This window comes from Balearica regulorum, chromosome 1 (assembly GCF_011004875.1).
Source record: "Balearica regulorum gibbericeps isolate bBalReg1 chromosome 1, bBalReg1.pri, whole genome shotgun sequence".
Classification (NCBI taxonomy): Eukaryota; Metazoa; Chordata; class Aves; order Gruiformes; family Gruidae; genus Balearica; species Balearica regulorum.
In genome coordinates, this window is record NC_046184.1 from 149,744,085 (window position 1) to 149,764,594 (window position 20,510).

General features: G+C 39.2%; 1 protein-coding gene across 2 annotated transcripts in view; it reads left to right on the forward strand.

The window, feature by feature from the left end:
* The window catches only part of NCK2 (NCK adaptor protein 2), an 84,129-nt gene that overhangs the window by 23,845 nt on the left and 39,774 nt on the right, over positions 1-20,510 (forward strand). The window contains exon 2 of one of the 2 annotated variants that reach the window (XM_075739015.1): positions 9,244-9,315. The exons of the other annotated variant lie outside the window; for it this stretch is intronic. The gene's annotated coding sequence lies outside the window, so the exon portion shown is untranslated. The remainder of the gene's footprint in view (positions 1-9,243; positions 9,316-20,510) is intronic. 2 annotated transcript variants of the gene reach the window in all.

Consider the following 20,510-nt stretch of genomic DNA (forward strand, 5'->3'; position numbering starts at 1 on the left):
GCGCTTAAAATTATTTCTACTTCTAACCCCAGTAGGACTCTCTTTTGGGGTATTCAGACAGAATTGACATAATTGGATTTCTGCCCAGATACTGTATTTAGATCGCTTTGGAGATGTCATTAATTTGACAGCTGCCATAGGAAATCTTTGTTTTGACTATTGTTACAGGGCCTGCAATGTTTCTATTGCATTTTCATTTGTAGTCTGCCACTGAATTGGCGTGATTAAAATGAGTAGAATAAGACACCATCAAATGTGTACAAGACATGAAAGGGAGAAAATCAGTGCTGAAAAACCTCAGAAGGTAGGCTGTTGCCAAATTTTATTTGGGTATTATGAGATTTTGGAATATCTAGTTATCTTTCAAATAGCAATAATAGCAGCGCCTGCGGCTAGGGCTGCTGTACGCTGCGGTGGAACCAAAGCTGTGTTAATGTTTCTCTTCTTCTTGTCAACCTAAAGCAAAGTTTATGGGGTGGTTCAGCCAAAAACTGCTTCAACATTTTCTGATGGTGAACTTGGAATAAAAAGCGGGTGTTTTGGGGGACGTTGTGTTCTTGGGAAGCAGCAATCCTAGCAACTCAGGTGTTTGTTCCTTTTTGGGGATCTGAGGAACCTAGCAGTTTTGTTTTGACCTGCACATTGAAGGTGCTGACCTTGGGGACTGCCATTCTGCCATGTCCAAAGAGGACAGTCATGGTACCCCATGTCACCAGCTAGCATGTACCATTTACCAAATCGTGTAGGAACCAAAACCTCTTCTAAGTTCCAAGTGTTTGTCTTCCAAGAGACCTTTGGCTCTTAGTTAAACCCCTAGTTATGATAGTTTTGTACTTGAAAAGCATTGTTTGTTGTTTTTCTTCAATTGGACCATCAGAGGAGACTCAAAAAAACCTTTAAATCTGGAATGCTTGTTTTTCCCAGCTTTTGATATACAAATGTATCAGGGCAAAAATGCCTTACCCCTCCCAAGGAAGATTGTTTTCATCAGTGCATTACTGAACTCTAACACCAGGTACTATTTGACCATATTCCAGTTTCAGTAAGGGGTTTTGTGTTGTGGTCTTTGGGGTTTTTTGGTGGGGTTTTTTTTGGTTGTTTTTTTTACTAATGGGTTCCAGTTTAATGTCTGTTTATGTGAGTTCTGCAGCCCTGTGCTTTTCAACATTGTAAATGAAATACCAAGTTTGAGTAAACCATAGATCTTTCTACTCTTTCTGCTGATGGTGGTTGAGAAAGATTTCTTCAACTTGCTCCGTCAGCTGACATCGTTATAGATTTCTTCACCTGAGGGCTGAGGTGCCTGGACTTTTCTGCCATCCCTTCGAAGTGAAATGGCTCTTGTTCATGCTGACAGTACTTCAGATGCAGCTTGCCTGAACAGATTAGGGCAGAGCTTGCATACTCTTCAGAAAAAGATGCTCTACTTGGACAATAATGCCCGCAGCATCATTGCATACTCAGTAGCTGTGCACCTGGAGGAAGGGTAAAACCCAAATACCCTCAGGAAAGAGGCCCAGGCACAGGGAGCGATTGCTGCAGCTGTTGGTGATGCTGCTTTTACAGCAGGTGGGGAGTGCCTGGACCAGGCCTCCTCCCATCAGCATAACCTACCCAGTTGCCACTTTGCTTTTTTAAGAGTTTTCAAGTTGTTTCTGACAACATTTTCCTTGAGGGCATCAGTTAAGATCTGCTCTGTGCATTTTTTTCAATTCCCTGTATCTGCCTGGTGATAAAAACAAACAAACAAAACAAAACCAACCAACTGACCTTGGCCTGTCCCTTTTAACATCACCTTACCCCTGTATTTTAGCACAGAGACAATAGTGGCACTATTATTTCAAATTTGGAAGTGCTGTGTTGAGTGTACACACAGAAAAGATTTTCTTTGGAGTAAGGAAGAGTGAATAATTTACCAGAACCGGAGCTCTAATAAGGGTTGCAGTCAGCCTTTAACTTTGAATTTCTGGTGGGCTAAGCCTGCCTTACTTGACTCTACCATATTAGTGATCTGTAGTCTCTCTGTAGCCCCTGCTACAGTCGATTTTCTGTTACATGTCGCCCCAAAGCAAATTTTCTTTAACTGTATAGATGTGAGATTTATTTGCTTATTTTACAGATACGTCTCCCTAGCCAAGAGTGATAACCAGGCATCTCTGCTTAGTGTTTCTCTGATAGTGAGTTAGCGTTGCATCCTTCTGTGGTAGCTAATTCATCGGAATCTGTGGTTTTCACTTCTCCAGAAGGCATCTGTGAATGCTGTTTTCCAGTGGAGGTGTGCATTGTCAGTAATCTACATCTGCAGATTACTAGATTACTGTAAAGAATATTTTAATATGCTGTTTGTAGTCATCTTTCACAGCCCCAAAATCCACAAGTATTGAATTAAAAGCTCTGAGTTTACTAGAGAGGTTTAGAAGAACTGTTATGATTCAGTGAGTCGTATATTTCTTTATGTAAAACATTTAATGGCAAAGATGCAATAGGAAAAATAGATTTTTTTTGTTTTTTTTGAAGCTGCTTGGGCTGAGCTGCTTGTCAATCACTTGGGCCCTCAAAGATTCTGAGCTGATTTTACTTAATGGAGAAGACTGTCATTGTGCAGGTTTTACAAACAAAAAATTGAAGTATCAATCAGAAAAAGGCTGAAGTTCCACTGGAATTAATTATTAAACTACCTGTACAAAATACTAATTTCTAAAGAGCTGAAGAATGTTATCTAACTAAATGCTAAGACGTTTCTAAAAATCAAATCTGTAATTTGAATAATAAAGTGTTCTGTTAAGGAAACCACAATTATTATCTTGTGTTCAAGCCATGGCCTGAGAAAGTCTAAGGTTGAAGTCTAATCCTTTCTTTTCCTTAAAGATATTATGATACAAAGTTTAAGAGCAGCCTTGGTAGATATATTTCTGTTTCTGCTTATCTATCCGCAATTATAATTGGTAATTCAGGTCTTCTGGCACACATTGATTCTTGAGGTGCTTAGAGCTGTCCTAAGCATAAATCAAGACCTTTGCTTCTGCTGCGTGGGCTTTAGGGATATTTATACATGTGTTTGCATAGCCAGCTTGTAAACCCTTAAATGAGGAAAATTAGAAAGGTTGTGAGTTCCTATTCCTTATTGTAAATAGAAAAGAAAAAAACATGGTAATTGAAATAAAATGAAGTTTGAATACTTCACCTCTCACAGATGGCTTGTGAATAGGAATGCTTAAAAAAACTGGGACTATTTTGGTGGCATGGTACCTTTGTTGTGAGCCTCCTTCAGCTTGCAGAGAGTGGCTGGACATGACTTGCGTTTATTTTGATGCTTGATTATCAATCTGAAAGACAGATGTGTGGGGCTTTTTGTTGGTCGTAGGGTTTTTGTTTGGTTTTGAGACTGCAATATTACCTGTCCTTTCAAAGAATTCATAGCCTCACTGGGGGGAGGCTTCCTGGCCTTTCATTCACAATTTCTCTGCTCTGCTTTGTGGGTTTTTTCTTTTTCTCATGCAGAGTCTGCTCTGGAAGTTTGCAGCTCAGCATAATCAAATTTGAATTAGGTCAATAGCAGTAAGTATCAAGATGGAAAATCCTGCTTAAGCCAGGAATTAAAAAAATTGCATATTACAATGAGTTTAGGTAGTAATTTGGTATCAGTGTTAGGTTTTTTAATAGCTCAGACTTTTTGGGGAAACTTCTAGCTGAGAGAATGTAAGCAGCATGTGATTCCTCTTAATAAAATAATGTGAATCTGTACAATATATGTTGTGGAATTTTTAGCAGATGCAGTCACTAACAGATGTAACCCTCCTCATTTCTTTCCAATTTAAAAGGGTGCTAGTCATGCATGTATTTGGATTGCAACTGCAGAGGAAGCTGACAGTGGAAGTTGGTTTTTGAAATACAGTATTTTTTAAATGCTGATATTATTTAGACAATCAACTAAATGAGTAGATTGGGAGTTGGTGGTTATGCAAGTAGATGTAAAAAAAAAAAGTGCTTGTTTTTTTGAAAATGCATCATATGTACACCAGAGTCTGCAGAGGATATGCGTTTGACTGCAGGAGTGAAATGAGAATATAGGTCAGTGTAGCCTCTTTGATTGCATGTGGTTAAAGTGTGAGCCATTGCACGCTTTCTCTAGCCGTGTTCCTCTCCCTACTCCCCCAGGTATATGTTTGTTTAAAAATAAAAAATAAAATTGTTTGAGCAACCAATGATACGTGTCTAATCGCTTCCTCTTTGCTACAGACGGCATGGCTGGGAGGTGTACTACAGCTCTTGCATGCCAGGTAGGAGCACAGAGAAGATACACAACCTCCTGCCCGTGCAGTGTTCAGAAGAGACCCGAATTTCTTAGGCTAACCCTTACAGCCTCTGGTGATAGCTCCAAACCTGGACTGCTTAAAAAAGCCCATTTAAACACAGAAGTTTGTCTTTGCTTCAAGGGCTAGTCTCATTTTCACAGCTGGCATACAGGCTTAAATCTCTGTGTTTAAAGCATCCAGCAGTCTCTTCTGCATGCAAGGCAGTGAACCTGTTCTTGTGCCCCATTTCACTGGCTTCCTTGCTGTTAAGGAACCACAATCTTAAGAGAAGAAAAGCTTCAAGTATATAGCATGAAGGGTTTTTAATTTTTTGGTTTGTTTTCAGAATGTTATACACACTGTAATGCAACATTCCAATTTGCTGATTTTTTTGAAACCTTAAAAAAGATGTGAATCCAGTCTTGCTTTCTGTTTTCTCCCTGTGTTTCATACTTAGTTATAACATGTAGTATTCAATGAATGCCTTGACTGGTCTGAGTTAAAGAATAGTTGCGTATTTTAACGTTACTGTTTTCTTAGTTTTAGAAGAAGGTAATATTAAGTGCGTTTTATGAGGATATATATGACTAGGAGATTAAAATACTAAGCATCTAGTAGAGTCTAGAATAAACTTGGTGGGTTTCTTTTCCCTTTAAGCAAATTCAGGCACTGAGCTTTTGAGTACTTAGGCTGATCTGTCTGCTGCTCTGTAGAACTGGATTGTGCTTGCCCAGTTGTCTGCATAGTTAAAATATTTTGGACATCGCCTATTTTGATGTAACTTCATTTGAAATATCTGCCTAATGGAGAAGTCTTAATGGAATACTTTAATAGCCCAAAGTGGTTACCTGCAATTGCTCCAGCGTATTTCAGTCAATTACAAAGGCAGGCAATATTTAATGTTGGAGTGGAGCTAGATGGTGTAATGAACTGGCAGATTGCCAGCTTGATCTTCTCCACAGGAGAATTTGTATTAATGTGATGCTTTTCATTTGTTCTCCAGAAGGTCACCAGTAATACGTCAATTGTTGAATTTTATCATCGTTATCAGAGTCACTCGAATGCCTTACCATTGGAGTTAAAATTCCCACTCTGTGCAGTACAGGTTTATGGTCAGGTCATTTTGTGTATTAGCACTTTAAGTATCAAAGAGATTATTTTAGCTATTTCGTGTCAGAATTTAAATAGGAGGTGGTCGGGTATTGGGAAGAAAGCTTGAGAGAATTGTCATTGAAATAGTCATTGTAAGGCTGAATCTGGATTTTAGCCATAGGGATAAAGAAAATGGGGCACATTAGAGCTATTAGTGAAAGGAAAGGTGGTTAATAACTTTGGATGTTACTTGTAATATAATCATTACAAGAGCACTAATTTATACTTAAGGTTGTAATCTTTAAAGATTACACAGTTAAATATAAGGTGCTTATTATATCAGATGTTACTGATATTTATCTGCTGGTGCTTGTTTGCAAGCATCAAGTTCAAACTTTTATTTCTGACTATTGAAAAGTGCTTTTTACTGTGGGACTTGCATAGTCCTTGTGTAGAAAATGAACTAGAGTGAGGTTGCTATTCAAACGTAGACAAATTTGTCTTTCTGCCTTGCACGTTTGTAATCGCATGTTCCTCCAATTCCTATACTCTGCCATGCCTGTTCCTTGTCGTCATCTTCTGTTCCTCTGCTCAGACCCTCATGGTAAGCGTGGAATATGAAGGCAGTCATGAGTGGTGAGGAACTGTGACGATTTGCACGCAGCAGGGCTGGCATTGCTGCAGTAGTATTGGCATTAGGATCGAAATACGATAAATGGATGTCACACTAGATGGTGCAGAAGTGATGGGCGCTGGTGATAACATGGGACGCGACTGCCCAACCCTGTGCCTCCGTTTGCCTTGCTACCTTTCAAAAAAGTTGTTGACTTCATTTGCCAAGTTTTCTAATGTTGCACCAATTTGTCTTTTGGGTGGACAGTAAGTGTTTGCCATGTGTGCTCCGAGGCTTTTGAAGGTCGATGGAGATTATTTTGTACTCTCAGAGTTTAACTATTCATTCCTCAGCCTGACTTGGTTGTCAAATACAGCTGTTGTCTAGACTTCTAGCTGGTAGGACGCAGCAGCAGAACCAGAAAACCCCACCTACGGTGCAAACCCTCTGCCTGGAGGCAGATAGCCCCAAACCCTAACCACTGTTTCCATTTACTGCCCTTTGAGAAGGAAGATCTTGAAACCGAAAGATTGTTTCAAGGAACATATTTAAAGTATAAGCGAATTATTTGTGGTCCAGGTTTCCATCCTGAGTTTGACTCACTCTGCAAGTCACAACGTTGCAGGCAAAGCTTTGGCCACGGGGGTGTGTGTGATGGAAATTGGTTACTCTTCTGGGGAAGTGGCTCTTGGTGTGACTTCTAGCAGAAAACTCCCTCTGGTTCTTCCATAGCAAAGTGAAGATTTTTACTAGAAGAAAAATAGAAACGGAGGTCGAAATGCAACAGAATTTTGCCCAGAGAGGACAGAGATCAGTCTGCATCTTGCACTCGTGTGTCTGTGAGATAAACAGAGTTTTATTTCAATCAAAGTGTTAGTAGGAATGAGGTTTTCATGTGCATGTTCTTCCTTTGACTCTTTGCGCTGTTACCATTAACATTCTGAGCTACTTATAATGTATGTTAATTGAGCTGCAAAAATAAAACCATTCTTGCTGTACAGAAGGAAGTTAGCATTGTTATATTGAGGTAAACACATGACTCATTATTTTCTTATGTGTTTAGATGGAATTTGGACTTTTATTTTCCCCAACTGTACTTCCTCTCTAGTTGACTAATAAATGCAAGGTTTGTTTTTCAAGTATTGATGATTAACAGTACTGGTTTTCAGCTCACTTTCAAATGCAAGTTCTATACATGAACGTGCATTTGTGAAGGTGGGAACAATAATTGAGAGAGGTGTTGGCTATTTCTTTAAGAAATAAAAATGAAAAAAACCCAAACCTCAGTGGTGGATGGTAATGGGCAGGAGATGATTTGTAAGGTAGGAAGGGGAAAAATAGTACTCTTCAGAAGATCTCGTAACAAAAAATGAAATTACTTTTATTTTCTCACATTTCCCCCTTAATATTAAAAATGTTCTTGCATTATTGACAGGAGAAAAACATGTACTACAAAACATCAGCCAGCAGGAAAATAGATCTGCCCTGCCTGAGGGTTTTAGCATTGCTTCATTTGTTAAAATATCTTTCCCATTTACTTGAGACCTGTCTTGTAATTTCAAATATAGAGCAGTTTTCAGTGAGGCCTGTAACTGGGTAGGAAAATTGATATAGCCAAGCATGGTTGCCCATGGTCTGTGTCCGTGGGAAGCTGACACCCCTGGTTGGGCGGTGGGGCAGCACCATGGCAGAGGAGAAGGGGGCAGGTCACCCTCCAGTCCCGTCTGGTCTCTTCTGTCACAGGCCCGTCTTCATTCTGGCACCGAACTGGATTGGGAGAGACTTGTGTTTGAATAATTCTTTCTCACAATTTGTCCCCCTCTGTTTTTTTCACCTTGTGTGTTTTTCAGAAGGGCTGGCAATGCTCTGGCTCCCCTCCCAGCTGCTGGGGAGCAAGGGCTGAACCGCCGGGAGCTGAGGGGCAGGGGCTTTGTCCTCTAACAATATGTTTATGCTTAAATCTTTGTCGAACTGTGGGTTTAGTAGTTCTGTTACTCCGCTTATTAATGGGTAGAAGTCTAAATCTCACTTTTAAACATCTGTGTAAGGTATTTTTAATATATTTGTCAATACTTTTTTTTCCCCTTCATTGTGATGTATGGGAACATTGGATGAATTGCTCCTTTAATAGAATTTCTTTGTAGGATGCTTTTGCAGAGTGGCAACTGATTGAAATCTGTTCAGAGAAGACTTTGAACAGAAACATTTGGGTATGAATGGCCTCAAGTTGAGTAGGAGTTATAATCTGTTGTCCTTATGAGCTCTAGGGCCTGCAGCACAGGAAGACATTCAGAATTTTTTCCTTCTCTTTGAATTGGATCTTAATGGGTTTACACTGCTCAAGTGTGTCAGACATCTTATAGAGTTAGAAGCATCGTTAAAAACCAGAAACAAATGTTTAAATATTTTGAAATCTCTTCTGAAAGGTTACTTTTGTGGCTAGGGCAATGAGGGCCGGGAGGGACCTCTGGAGGGTCTGCAGCCCAGCTCCCAGCAGGGCTAAGGCCGCAACTGGGGCTGTGTCCAGGAGAATTTGAGACTCCCCGGGGAAGAGAGTCCATCGCTTCTCAGGGGGCACGTGGCCATGCTTAGTCACCTTCATGATGAAACCTTTCTTCTCTTCATCCAGTCAGAATTTCCATTAACGGAGTTCTCCAGCCCTCTGACCAACTTCGCTGCCTCTTCCAGGGCGCTCTCCTGCTGGGTCAGCATCTCTTGTGCCAGAGGGCCCCAAAGCACACGCGGCAGTATCCCAATGGATTACACATCCAGGTGTCTGCAAGCGCCTCCTGGGTGGAAGTAGTTGTGTCCTGCAAAACTTCTGGCTATGCTTTTGCTGATGTACCTCAATTTTCCACGTGTAACAGCGTTTCCCTTTTCTTAGGAAGTTTAGGCAAGTTAAACTGACTAACGTGAAAGTAAAGGCAACAGTAAATAACAGTGTTTTTTTTTCAAATGCAATCTTTCTAAAACTTTCTCTGTATTGGGATAGCTGGATTTGTAGTTGCTTTCTTTCCTAGATGGTTTGGATAGTCTGTGGTTAAACTGACCTTGTATTCATTGAGAAAAGTTAAATATGAAGATGGATTCTGTTTATGCCAAACAAGTGGATCAAGTTAGAGCCATTCTGACTGCACTTCAGCATCTCTTAGGAGATTCTGATAGAATGAAAACTAAATTACCTAGCTAAAGTTCTTCTAAGTTTAGTGCTGAAACTAAAATATGTGGTGTTTGTTGTTTCAGACAGTGGTGTAGAGAACTTTGTTCGAGAGTCCTGCCATTCACTGCCTGGATCCTTTTAACAGTGTGCCAAAGGTGAGTGGTTCAAGTTCAGTGGCTATTTTCGTAACTAAAGATAACAAGTGAACTGGATGTATTGCTCTGTTCTGCTTTCATGTAGCGTTAATACCTGTAATTTATTTATTTATTTTTTTAACTGCTGGATAGATGTTGAATAGCAAGTCTCTTTCCTTCCTCAGTGATCTGAGACAAATCAGTTTTAGTTCTTTCAAAAAAAAGACAAGGAAAAAGGATAAGCTCAGATTATTAATTAAACAATAGATATTGCTACTGCTGTTTTTTGGCTCCCACCTCCTGTTACCTACTGCTTTGACTTGGGACATTTTGTCCTGAAGGCACTGTAGGCAGGATGTGGTAGTGTGGGAGGTATGAAGGCGTAGCGGCCATCCATAACCTGTGGTGGAGCTGGCTTGATATTATTCTTTGATTGAATTCTAAAAACTAAGTAATAGCTTATAGAGTATTGAGAGGAAAGGAGGTTTGTATACCCGTGGGTTTTCAGTGAGAGTAGAACAGAATTGCATTCAATATATAGAGAGTATCTCTGGCTCAGAAGACCTGAGGTAACCTAGCAAAGCTGATGTTTTCCATAGGATTCATGTTGTGGTAGAATCTGGCCATCATCTTTCTGTTAATTCATGTATCCTGTTGTCTGGTTTTAGTAACTGTAGTTGGTCTCTGTGGCTTAGCAGAGATTTATTAACAGAAACTTTTAATAAAGTGAAACCTCATTACAACTGTACCAAAAAAACAAAAGCAAAAAGGCAGAACACTGAATGAACTTTCAGCGTTGTTGTGGCTGGCTTCAGTACAGAGCAGGAAACTGGGAATCTTAGTTTTATTCATTACTTTACCAGGTGGATTTATTATTTCTTACTCAAATTCTCTGTTTATAAAATAAAAATAATGTTACCTTCTTCAGAAGGAAGTTATGAAGGGTAATTATTGACATTTTGGAGCCTACACTTGGAAAGTGATGTATGAAGTCCTTGTGTGCCTTGATTTTTGCTGTGAGTTCTCTTAAATGCTTGTTCAATGAAGTGTTATCAGATGTTGAAATTAGACTTAATTTGTTTAATAAAGTGCGGGTGAACCAGTTAGAATTAAAAATGCAATCTTAAGTCTTAAGTTTAACATCTACATATGTTTTTGCAAATGATTCAGTTTTCTTCAAACTGAAAAGGAAATTCTAAAGTACTAGGATAGAAACTCTGAGATGCTACAATTGCATTACATTTTCAAATTTATCTGATATATGTCTTTAACTGTAATGCACAAATTTATAACCATGGCCATTCCAACAGATCAGAGTATAGCCTTGAACATTTTGTAAAGACTAATAGTGAGAAACTTTTTGTAGTAATTTGCTGGAGTAGAAACTCCAGTAAGTTTTCTTTATACTTTCTGTGTGTTTTGTAGGTAGCGAAATTAAAATGTTTTTTATATGAATGTTAATGTAAAGAGAAAACAAACACACAATCCTAAAGCAAATGATTCATCAAACTATAGACTTAATCACAGTAAAATGATTCTAATTTTTCTACTAAAATTTCTACTCAAAATTAAGCTTGAATTTTACTGACTATGGCCCAAATTTTGTATTTACTTCAAATATGTAATATAAAACTCTTTAAATTTTTATCTTTGGAATCTCTTTCTTGTCCCGCTTTATAATAGTTTTCAGTTCAAATGTTCTGTGAAAATAATTAAAAAATAATCCACTGCTTTGTTGAAGGAAATAGGTGTTTGGACTCTGGGTTATGGATTTAGTCATCTTTATTTGTTGTACGTACTTCTGCAATATTTGGCTCATTGAGTAATTTTTTTTCTTCTACCCTTTAAAATAAGAAGTGGGGTGGGGAACCAAACATGCCCAAAGCGAAGGTGTTTCCAGCAGGTGAAGGTTTTATATACTTCCCCAAAAGGCAATAAATAGATAGTAGCTCACTGAAAGGAGGAGAGGTTTTTTTGAAGTGTGGGTACTCAGAATACTTGCTATGTCCCGTTAGGCAACAGTTAATTTCAGTAACAAAATTAAATCTAACTTCTGTATTAATGTCTTCTCCATCCTTTGTGTGTATGTTTCTGCTGGACTATATTCAACTAGGTAAAGATGTGATTCTGCAAAACATGGAGCATTCTAATGCCTTTCCGGAAAGGAAATGAATGCATAGGTGTAGCTTCAGTAAAGCCTACACCTGAAATGCTTTGTTGAACCAGAACATAATAAACCTTTTGCCCTTTAAAAAGGAAATGCTGTTGGCAACAGAGTAAATAGTTACAAATGACACTCAGAATGTTCTTAAACTTTACCAAACTGTGGACAATAATGTGTCCTTATAGGATTTTGTTGAGTCAGAACTACAGTGTAATTAGTATGTGGTTGTCAAGATCCGCCAGCTCATCTTTTATCTAGTGGGGCAAGCTGCCTTTTTTCAGTTGTTTTTTTTTCTGGTTTTTTTCTTAACTTTTTTTTTTTTTAAAGGAAGAGAACTGTATGGAAAGGCACCCTTTAAAAAAATTATCTGTCATTTCTGCAATTAAATTAATATGAAGTTACAGATGAAGTTTAATGTTCTGGCAATTATTGCAGTCATTCAGTTGCTGCAAACCTGAAACAATACTAAAAGCATTTAAACTCTTTTGGAACATCATATTGCATGTATTGGTATTCTGTACTTTTGAATTTGTTCCTCATTCACTTAGAGTCTTTGAATCAAAAAAAAATAAATTGCATCTGGTATTTTCCTCAGTAGAATATTTTGAAAAGTGATTGCAATATTAATATGTGCCTTGAGTAGGTCTTTTTTTGTATTTTAGTGATAATGTTTAGATAAAATCTCCTGAGAAATGTTCTTTAATAGTATAATTTTTTGAGACTTAATACACCTTTATGGAATGTACTATTCAATTCTTCAGGGATACCTCTGTACACAGGAGGGAGATTGATGAGATCAGAAGTGAACAGGTACAAGCAAAGTTATCAGTGTCTTAGTACTTAGCAGATTCTCTAAACTGCGATGAGATGTCACTGGCCGCAGTACTACAACATTTGGTAGAAAGCCTGGTCTGTAAAGGTGCTCAGAACAACCATAATGCAGATGTGCTCCTCACACTGCGAGACTTGAGGACCTGCTCACAGCTTCTGAAAGACTGGTCCTCCTCCTCATTTAAAGAGGAAAAAAGCACCACAGACATTTCAACTTGATGGAACTGACTGCGATGCTGTGTCAAAATATTTCTGTGGTATTTTTCTGTCAGTCAGCGTGCTTGTAGTTGTTGATTTCTGAGTTTAAACCCGAGGAAAACAATGCCTATTCTTAGTGCTTCATATGAGTTAGTTATGGGAAATTTTGATTCTGACAGTAACTGAGAGAATGAAAGGTATGTACTGAGTGGATGTCTGCATTCCTTTCGCTTAAAAAAAGGTTCCTGTAATTGCATCAATTATTGCAGGTGCCTAAAGTGCTGATTTTAAGCCTTTGAATGCAACTTTAGCATTATTAAATATATTTACAGACATTTAGTACAATAAATGAATTTATAGAATACTGACCATTATGTTGTGCTAGTGGCATAATACTCTCTAACCTGTAATTGTCAACAGTAGGAAAGAACACTTCCATCCCGCTCCTATGCTCCGATAACCACAAGTATACCCCCCAAATAAAGTGATTGTCCCCGAATTATGTAATTTTAGTACCTTCTTTTTTAGATTTTTTTTTTTTACTACATTTTTTTTCTGGTTCTCTTTCTAGTAATTGTAGATCTTTGCATGAAAATACAGGCATGCTTTTATTTACTAACTATATTAAAATAGATTATTAAGAATCACTTGTCCAAGTTTTTTCCAGTTTTGATAGCTTCAGGTTCAACTCAGGTTTGTAGATATCAACGGTACCTTTTACGGCCCACAAATGGCCTTTGCAGTATACTTTAACTGCAAGCCATGTGGATTCCTCATCAGAGGGCACTGTACGGCTTTCATCAATACATGAAAATTCAGTTTAGTAAAAATAAAATGATGACCATGTTTTTGCTGGGGGAAGTAGTTTTGTGGTTTGATAGCCAGTATGGGCTTTGGCTGTCTTCTCATCCAGCGTGTCAGTTCTTCTGAGCCAAAAAAAGTTTTGCCTGCTGAAAAGAATCTAGCATGTTGCTCATGAACATAGCTATGAGTTAAGCTGTATATATAAAATAGATATATCTGAGTAAGCTAAGGTTAAGTTGTGTCCAAGTAAATTTGTGAACTGAGTAAAAAAAACCACTCAGCGACCAACCCTGGTGTCTTGACCAGCGTTCAGAGGAATGCCACTGGCAGAACTGGTTATTGAGCCTCTATTTCTGTCATTTCTAAATAAACATATCGCTGCTTTACACTAGTTTCAGTTAGAAGATTTAAATATGCACTGCACTTTTTGGCTTAGAATGTGATCTTGAGAAACTCTTCAGGATAGCTTGTGAAGTTAAGCTACATCATAGGTCGGGAGGGTATCCTGAGATACTGAAAGCGTTCATGACTTAGGTGAGTGTTGTACATACAGTCATATGTCAGGGAAAGCCAGCTTGAGGCATTTGGGATGCGGGGGGTGGGAGCAGTCCTTGTGCCACCTCTGTACTGCCGCAGGGCTGTGTCCGGCGCCGGGATGGGTCAGTGATCTCAAAGCCTCCTGAAGGAGGAAGCAGGTTAGCAGCTGAGGCCGATGTCACCGATTTACTCCAAGATCTAACTGTCCCATAAAGGAGCTGTTGTTGTCATCTACTTGCAAATGCCTCCTGGAGATCTCCTCCCCTCAGGTTTCTGAGGGGTGCTGTGCCTGTTTCCCAGCTCTTTAGGGCTGACTGCTTCAGCTGGTGCTTTGCAGGAGCAGGCACGCAGCCAATGTTGGCGTAGGTCACTTATAGAAAATCAGTTGAAGGCTTGTTCCTCCGTTTGATAACGGCTGGAAGGCAGCTCTTCTGGTGTGGAGGCTTTGAGGGAACTTTAAATGATTCATTGTTCCTGTTAGAATCGGTGTGTAGTAGAAATACAGCTAAAACTAAACGTGTATTTTCAGTAGTGCTCATAATGTATTCCATCGAACATCATGTTCAAATAATATTACATCAAATGTATTATGATATTAAAAAATGGTTTGGCTCGCTGAAATACTTTAATGAATGGGAAGACACTGTACGTGCACTTCATCTCGTTTCATATCTGGCGAATGATTTTGTGTCTTACCCAGAGGTGTTCTGGATAACTGCTGAAATTGGTGGATTTCACAGGACAGAAAATATTTAAAGGTTAGTGTGGTATATTTGCTGTGGAATTCTGTTTCTAATAATTCGGTTAATTAATCTTGGATTACAATTACTGTTCGCACTGTAGTAACAAAGCTTGAATTGTACTAAGCGGAGAGGACTGAGAAAATGAGCTTGTCCTGTTGTTTATTTTTTAAGCCAGTAGTAACACAAAGCATAGAATACCATGCATACAGATACAAAACTTCTACAGTCTATTTTTCTTTTCCTGATTTTAAGTTTGAGAGTCTCATTTTAAGACATCGCAGGGTCTTTGCAGTCTCCTGGGTTTAATTCCCGCTTTCCTTTGTGCTCTCTCTTCACACCCTTTTGTTTGAGGGATCCCCTGCAGCTTTCATCCCTCCTTACTTCTAGGCTGTGGTCTGTGTCAGCTGCTCTTAGTTGTTCCCCATAATAGAGCCTCTGTGCAGCTTATTTTCTACCTGCTCTGTCACCCTCTCCCCCCCCCCCCCCCTTTCTTTTAAAAGATCCTACTCCTGCTTTTTGATTCAGCAGCTGTATGTGCAATCCTTCCAGCAGGTCCTGTGCTACTGTCACTGCTACTCACACTTTTTTTTTTTCCTCCTTGCTAGTGTGAGTCCTTGCATTTCTTTTTAGCATGTCTTTTCCTTGTGCCTGCTTGTTCCACCTCTTCCCACTAACCTATAAAATTTACCCCTAACCTGATTTTTTTTTTTTATGTGAAATACAGACATCTTAACAGACATGTTCCTATGTCTGCTCTCACGCAAGCAGGCTATGGCAGGTGATGTCAGAGAGCTTCTTTGCCTGAAGCAGCAGGTAGTTGGGGGATCCACATTTTCCCAAGAGGCTGATTTTGAAGTCTCTATCTTACACCAAAATCAGTAGCTCTTTGTCCATCAGTGCTTGGCACATTCCCTGATAAGCTGGGTTGTCTCATACCATTAGTTCTCAAGTTATCACATACCAGCCCAAAAAATGCTGTTGAATGAGGGTTAGACCTCTCTTTATATTTGATCTCTGAATTTGTCTTTCAAGATTAATCAGTCAAGAGTATTAGTTTTCCTTTCTTAGTTCTCCCTCAAGATTACTGAATGGCATTTTCTACCAGCTCTGGATTTGTATAGGATCTGGAAAGGTCTGTTCCATTATTGCTGGAGAGTACTGGTTTATGATGGTGAAGATCAGGGCCTTTGTTAAGCTAAAGCATTTATCTCAAAAGAAAAGGGTGTGACGTCCTTGAGTTTACTTAAATGTTTTGACTAGGACTACAAACCTGATGTGTGTGTATATATGTATGTTTATAAAACTGGTTTTCAAACTAGCTCATAAGCAAGGTTTATAACAGTTGTGCTCTTTAGAAATTGGATTTACTGTCAGAGGGATAATGGAATCTTGCATTCTCAACTGCTGACTTGTGCTTCAGGCACTCTTTGGATGCATGGCTGCTATAACATACTTTCTGACTACAATAAGTTGCTGAAACTTCAGAAGGTCTTGAGCTGTGAGCTGTAACACATCATCGCCTGGTCAAAAAGGAGGCATCCCATATGTGTGCTGGGCTTATGTCCAGTTGTGTGAGGAGCGGCTGCTGCTGCGTGTTCTTCAGGAAAAAAAGGCGACAGCAGAGAGATGAGTAGTAGGTGGTTGTGACCTGCTCTCCGGCTGTGGGGCAGGAGAAGCAGAGGAAAACGACAGCACAAAGCAGGCTGCTCGTGAGACTAAAGATTCTGGCCTGTAAGTGGTGGCTGCGCATCTCCGCATCCCGAGTCAGTAAATCTGATGAATTCTGCAGAATCCTTAAAAATAAGAGAAACAAAACCTGAGGGCAGCATTTGATGCAATGACACAGTACTGCTTACCTTTATGGAACTAAAGCTTGGTTTCAGGTTTGAGTTTTTGAACCTAAATGTATTATGCACCAGAGGAGCAGGAACAAGGCATCAAATAACACTTCAGTCCAAGACCTGTTCCTCAGAGCTTAATTTTCGACAGGGAGCTTGAGAACAAGAACAAATAAAATAAAAATGTTTGGTATTAGTCACTTGAAGCATTCAGAAGTTCTGTGATGCAAGAAAAGAAAAGGGGTCTCTGTTCTCTAAGTTCTCCCTGAGATCCAGGGGGAGAAGGGAGACATATGTCATCTCATTCTCCCTATTCTCTTCCCTACCTTGAGGTAATTTGTGAATTTTTGTACACTTGCTCCTACTTGTGATGAGCCAAGGGATTGTAACTTACCACTCCTTTCATATGCTGCTCCAATATTTGTGTATGAATTTTCTTTGGTTACGTACATAAGCACAGAATCAAGAATCAGGAATGATACCTTGTGTCTGGTGATTATTTTTACCTGTAGTATTCAAAGACCCTGCTTCTAGAAAGTATCTTTTTGCCTGAGAAACTCTCCTAGAGATGAGAAATAATAGGTGTTCAGTTACCCCAAATTCAGGGAGAAATCTGTGGACTTTGCCTTGAGAGTTAAATTGAGAAGTATCTTCTTCTTCCCCCCCCCCCCCCCAATGCTGCCACATGCACCTTTTTATATTGGATAAAAATTCTGGTCCAGGTGACCTGGTAAAAAAAGTCCAGAAGTCTTTCAGAATTTATTCAGTATTTGAAATGACAGTAAACTAGAAAATCACAGGAACATAGTCTGAACAGGGCCCTTAAAATACTTAGTGCTCTGTGAGCTAGAAAGTTGTTTTAATATACATATTTTTCACGTTTTCCTACTGTCCTGAGGTAGATTGAATAGTTTTTTTATAAAGCAATTGATAAATTGCTTAAGACTATAAAGTGAACATTGTCTAGAAATGGACAATGTACTCTTTTTTTTTTTTTTTTTTTTTCTTAAACAGCTTTGGGAATAAATGCGTTTTTGAACTGAACAAACATCTCTTTCTAGTTAAAAAGTGAATATATGATATTTCTATTGGGGAACAGAAGGTCAGCAGTTCAATTTTATTTTCAGCATTTTATAGACAGTTTAAAGTGAAATCCCTTGAAAAGTAGGTAGCAGCGTTTCAAGGGATTAGCAGTAAAACGTAGCAATCCACAGTGATTCTGAGCTTTGTCCTTCTGTGTGAGATCAAGGTTAAACTACTTATGTCTGAGGACTGTTCTTTGTTTATACAATACATAAATGTACTAACACTTCTAGTGAAGTATAATTCCTGCAGACTACTGAATGTTTGAACTAGGGGAAAAGAAGCAGCAATGGAAGCAAATCATTCAAATGCCTTTTTTTTTTAATCTTGAAAGAAATTCAAGGATGTCTCCTTTATAAAATTTCATGGTGTTCACCATATCCTGAGTGGCTGGCTGCTTTAATTTCAAGGTGAGAAGGAAAGTTTATTGCTAGTGAGGATGAAAGTGCGTGAACAGCAGTAAACTTGTTCTTCTGCAGAGCATGTTTCACCAGTCTATTATATAGATAATACTACGTGAATGTCCTTCCAGTAGAGTGTCTGGGTGTTTTTCTACAGTCTTATGTGCTTGGCTTCTTCCTACCCCCTTTTTGTAAGGGACTGTGGAGAGGTTGGTAGGTGTAAAATGATTTGTAACATAGTCTCGTCTAGACGCCTAATGTATGTTACATTCTTCCTGGACTTTCCCCTCTCTTCTATCTTGTTTGTTGTCTGTTTTTGTTTGTTTGTGGTTTTTCAATGTATTTCCAAATGTATAGGTAAGCTTAAATGTCTGCTGGGAGGAATGGAGGGAGAAGAGTCCAGAGCAGCACCAACAAACATTAAGCTTATCCGTGTCTCTTAACAGAAACACCCATAAACCGAGGCGGAGATGTGGCCATTAATCATTGCTGCTGTTTTAGAGGCGAGATGAGGTCTCTGTTCCCAAAAGTTTCCTTTAGTGCAGTTGAGCTGTTTATTAGCTGCGTGGCTTTTCTGAACCTGCTTTTAAAAGAATTCAGGAAAAGATGAGCTGATGCTCTTCTCTGACCCTCTTACTGTATTTATCTAAACGTGAGGCAGCCTTTGGGGTTCTGTTATGTTTACTCTGCAGCCAAGAAACGTGGGCCAAAAACCTGCCTCCTCCCTGTTTGTCTCATGCTCTTTGCAGCCGAAGGGTCTGAAGATGTCCTTTCTGCACAACCTGGATTTTACCATTGCTGTCTAGAATGTGGAAAATCATGGTTCTTGATGGCAATGCCTTCAAAATAAAGCACGAAGCAGCTTTTTGCCCTTATAGTGGAAAAAGTCTGCGGTGGTTCAATCTGCGTAGGCTGCTGATGGAGGCAGAACGAGAACCTGCAGCTGCTGCCGGCACCTGCCCGAGCCCTGCCTGAGCCCTGCTTGCCGGTGGAGCTGGCAGCGACAGATGCGGGAAAGGGAGGTGGAGGGCAGATGGCACCGGCATATGGGGGCTAAAGGCTGGAGGAAGGGCTTGGTAGGAAGGTATGTTAGCTGGCTATCTGCGGTTGGAGTTGCTCTGTATTCAGACTTTTTTTTTTTTTCCCTCTTTCAACAGGCTAAACCCAGCAATGATAACTTAATAATTCATGCTCCTTGTGTTTTCTGATAAGTATATAATAAGAGGGCACAAAAAGATGTCATTTTGTATAGTCTTCAAGGTAGGGGTTATATATACCTATATATATACCTATATAAAATACCATCTGGGTTGGAGGAAGGACTAATAAAATCATCTAACTATAAAAATCCTCACTCTTAGCGTTTTCTGCCTGGTCTTTAGAAGGTTGCTGGTACTGTCTGGTAATCTTTGTCCTGCTTTCTGAATGAAACACAAATACAAATGTCTTAAAAACAACCCCTCTCAACCCCCAAAACAAACTGAAATATGTTTGTTTGGGTTTCTTAATCCTTTAAGGTTGTCCTTAGTAGATTTCTTAATAGTCATTCCATCTTTATGGAAAGACTTGAGCCAGGTTTTTATTATAAGCCCTGTATGTTGGTGACCATACTCAATTTCAGCTTAGCTAAAGACCTGTTAGAGTGTTTTCTCTGTAACTTCTATTATCATTATCTATCTTTAAGCATAAGTAAGTTATAGGGCAACTAACTAGTACTGCTGAACTTTAACATGTATTAATATAATACCAACTTGTTCCTGTAGAATACCAGCTTTTTGTCCTTTGAAATAGAATTTTAAATTTAAATCATCTGTCAGAAGCTAAAAATGAACGCTGCCTACTTTATAATAGGCATGCTGTTCCAGAAAGGCTATAGGAATATCCTTTTCTTTTTAAGTAAGACATCAAAAGATTTTTAAAAACTTAGCTTCCTGAAACAGCAGAATGCTTATTATATAAATACGAAAGATAGTATTATGTGTTTTAAAGACTGTCACATTGATTAAGCATTTGTATCTTGAACTGCCCCAGACCAAGAAATTTTGTGGCATAGCAGTATTACTAATGAAATTAAAAACACATGAAATTGGGAAGGTTAGCTTGTATGAAGGTCATAACATGCAGCAGAGTGAACATCATATAAAATGCGGGTAGTATTGCATGAATTAATAGAAGGCCAGAACTCAGATTTGTGTTCTTTTAGTGCTGCAGCAGCCTACCTTTTAACAGCCCTGATGGCTTTCTCTTGCTACCACTAGAGAGGTGGCAGGCTAAAGTATCTGGCACAAACGGTAGCAATTTTATTCTTATCTAATAATATTTTCTAGAGTCTTACTGCTGTGACGACATTGTGTCCTCTTCCTGCAACTCCATCTTTTTCTGGGACCGTATGCCTCAAATTCTGAGGCTGTATTAGTCTGAATAATAGGCAGTCGTAACTGTGAGGTGACCTTGGCTTAAAAGAAAGGAGGAAAGATGGGAGCTGGGGGCTGCCCTCACGGTGTTTGTTTCTGCCTCCAAGGGCATCCCCGCTGCTGTTCTCCAGTAGACGCTGGTGCTGGAGTGGGCTTGGAGAGCTGGAAAGGGCCGAGGCATCACCTACAGGTGTTGGAGATGG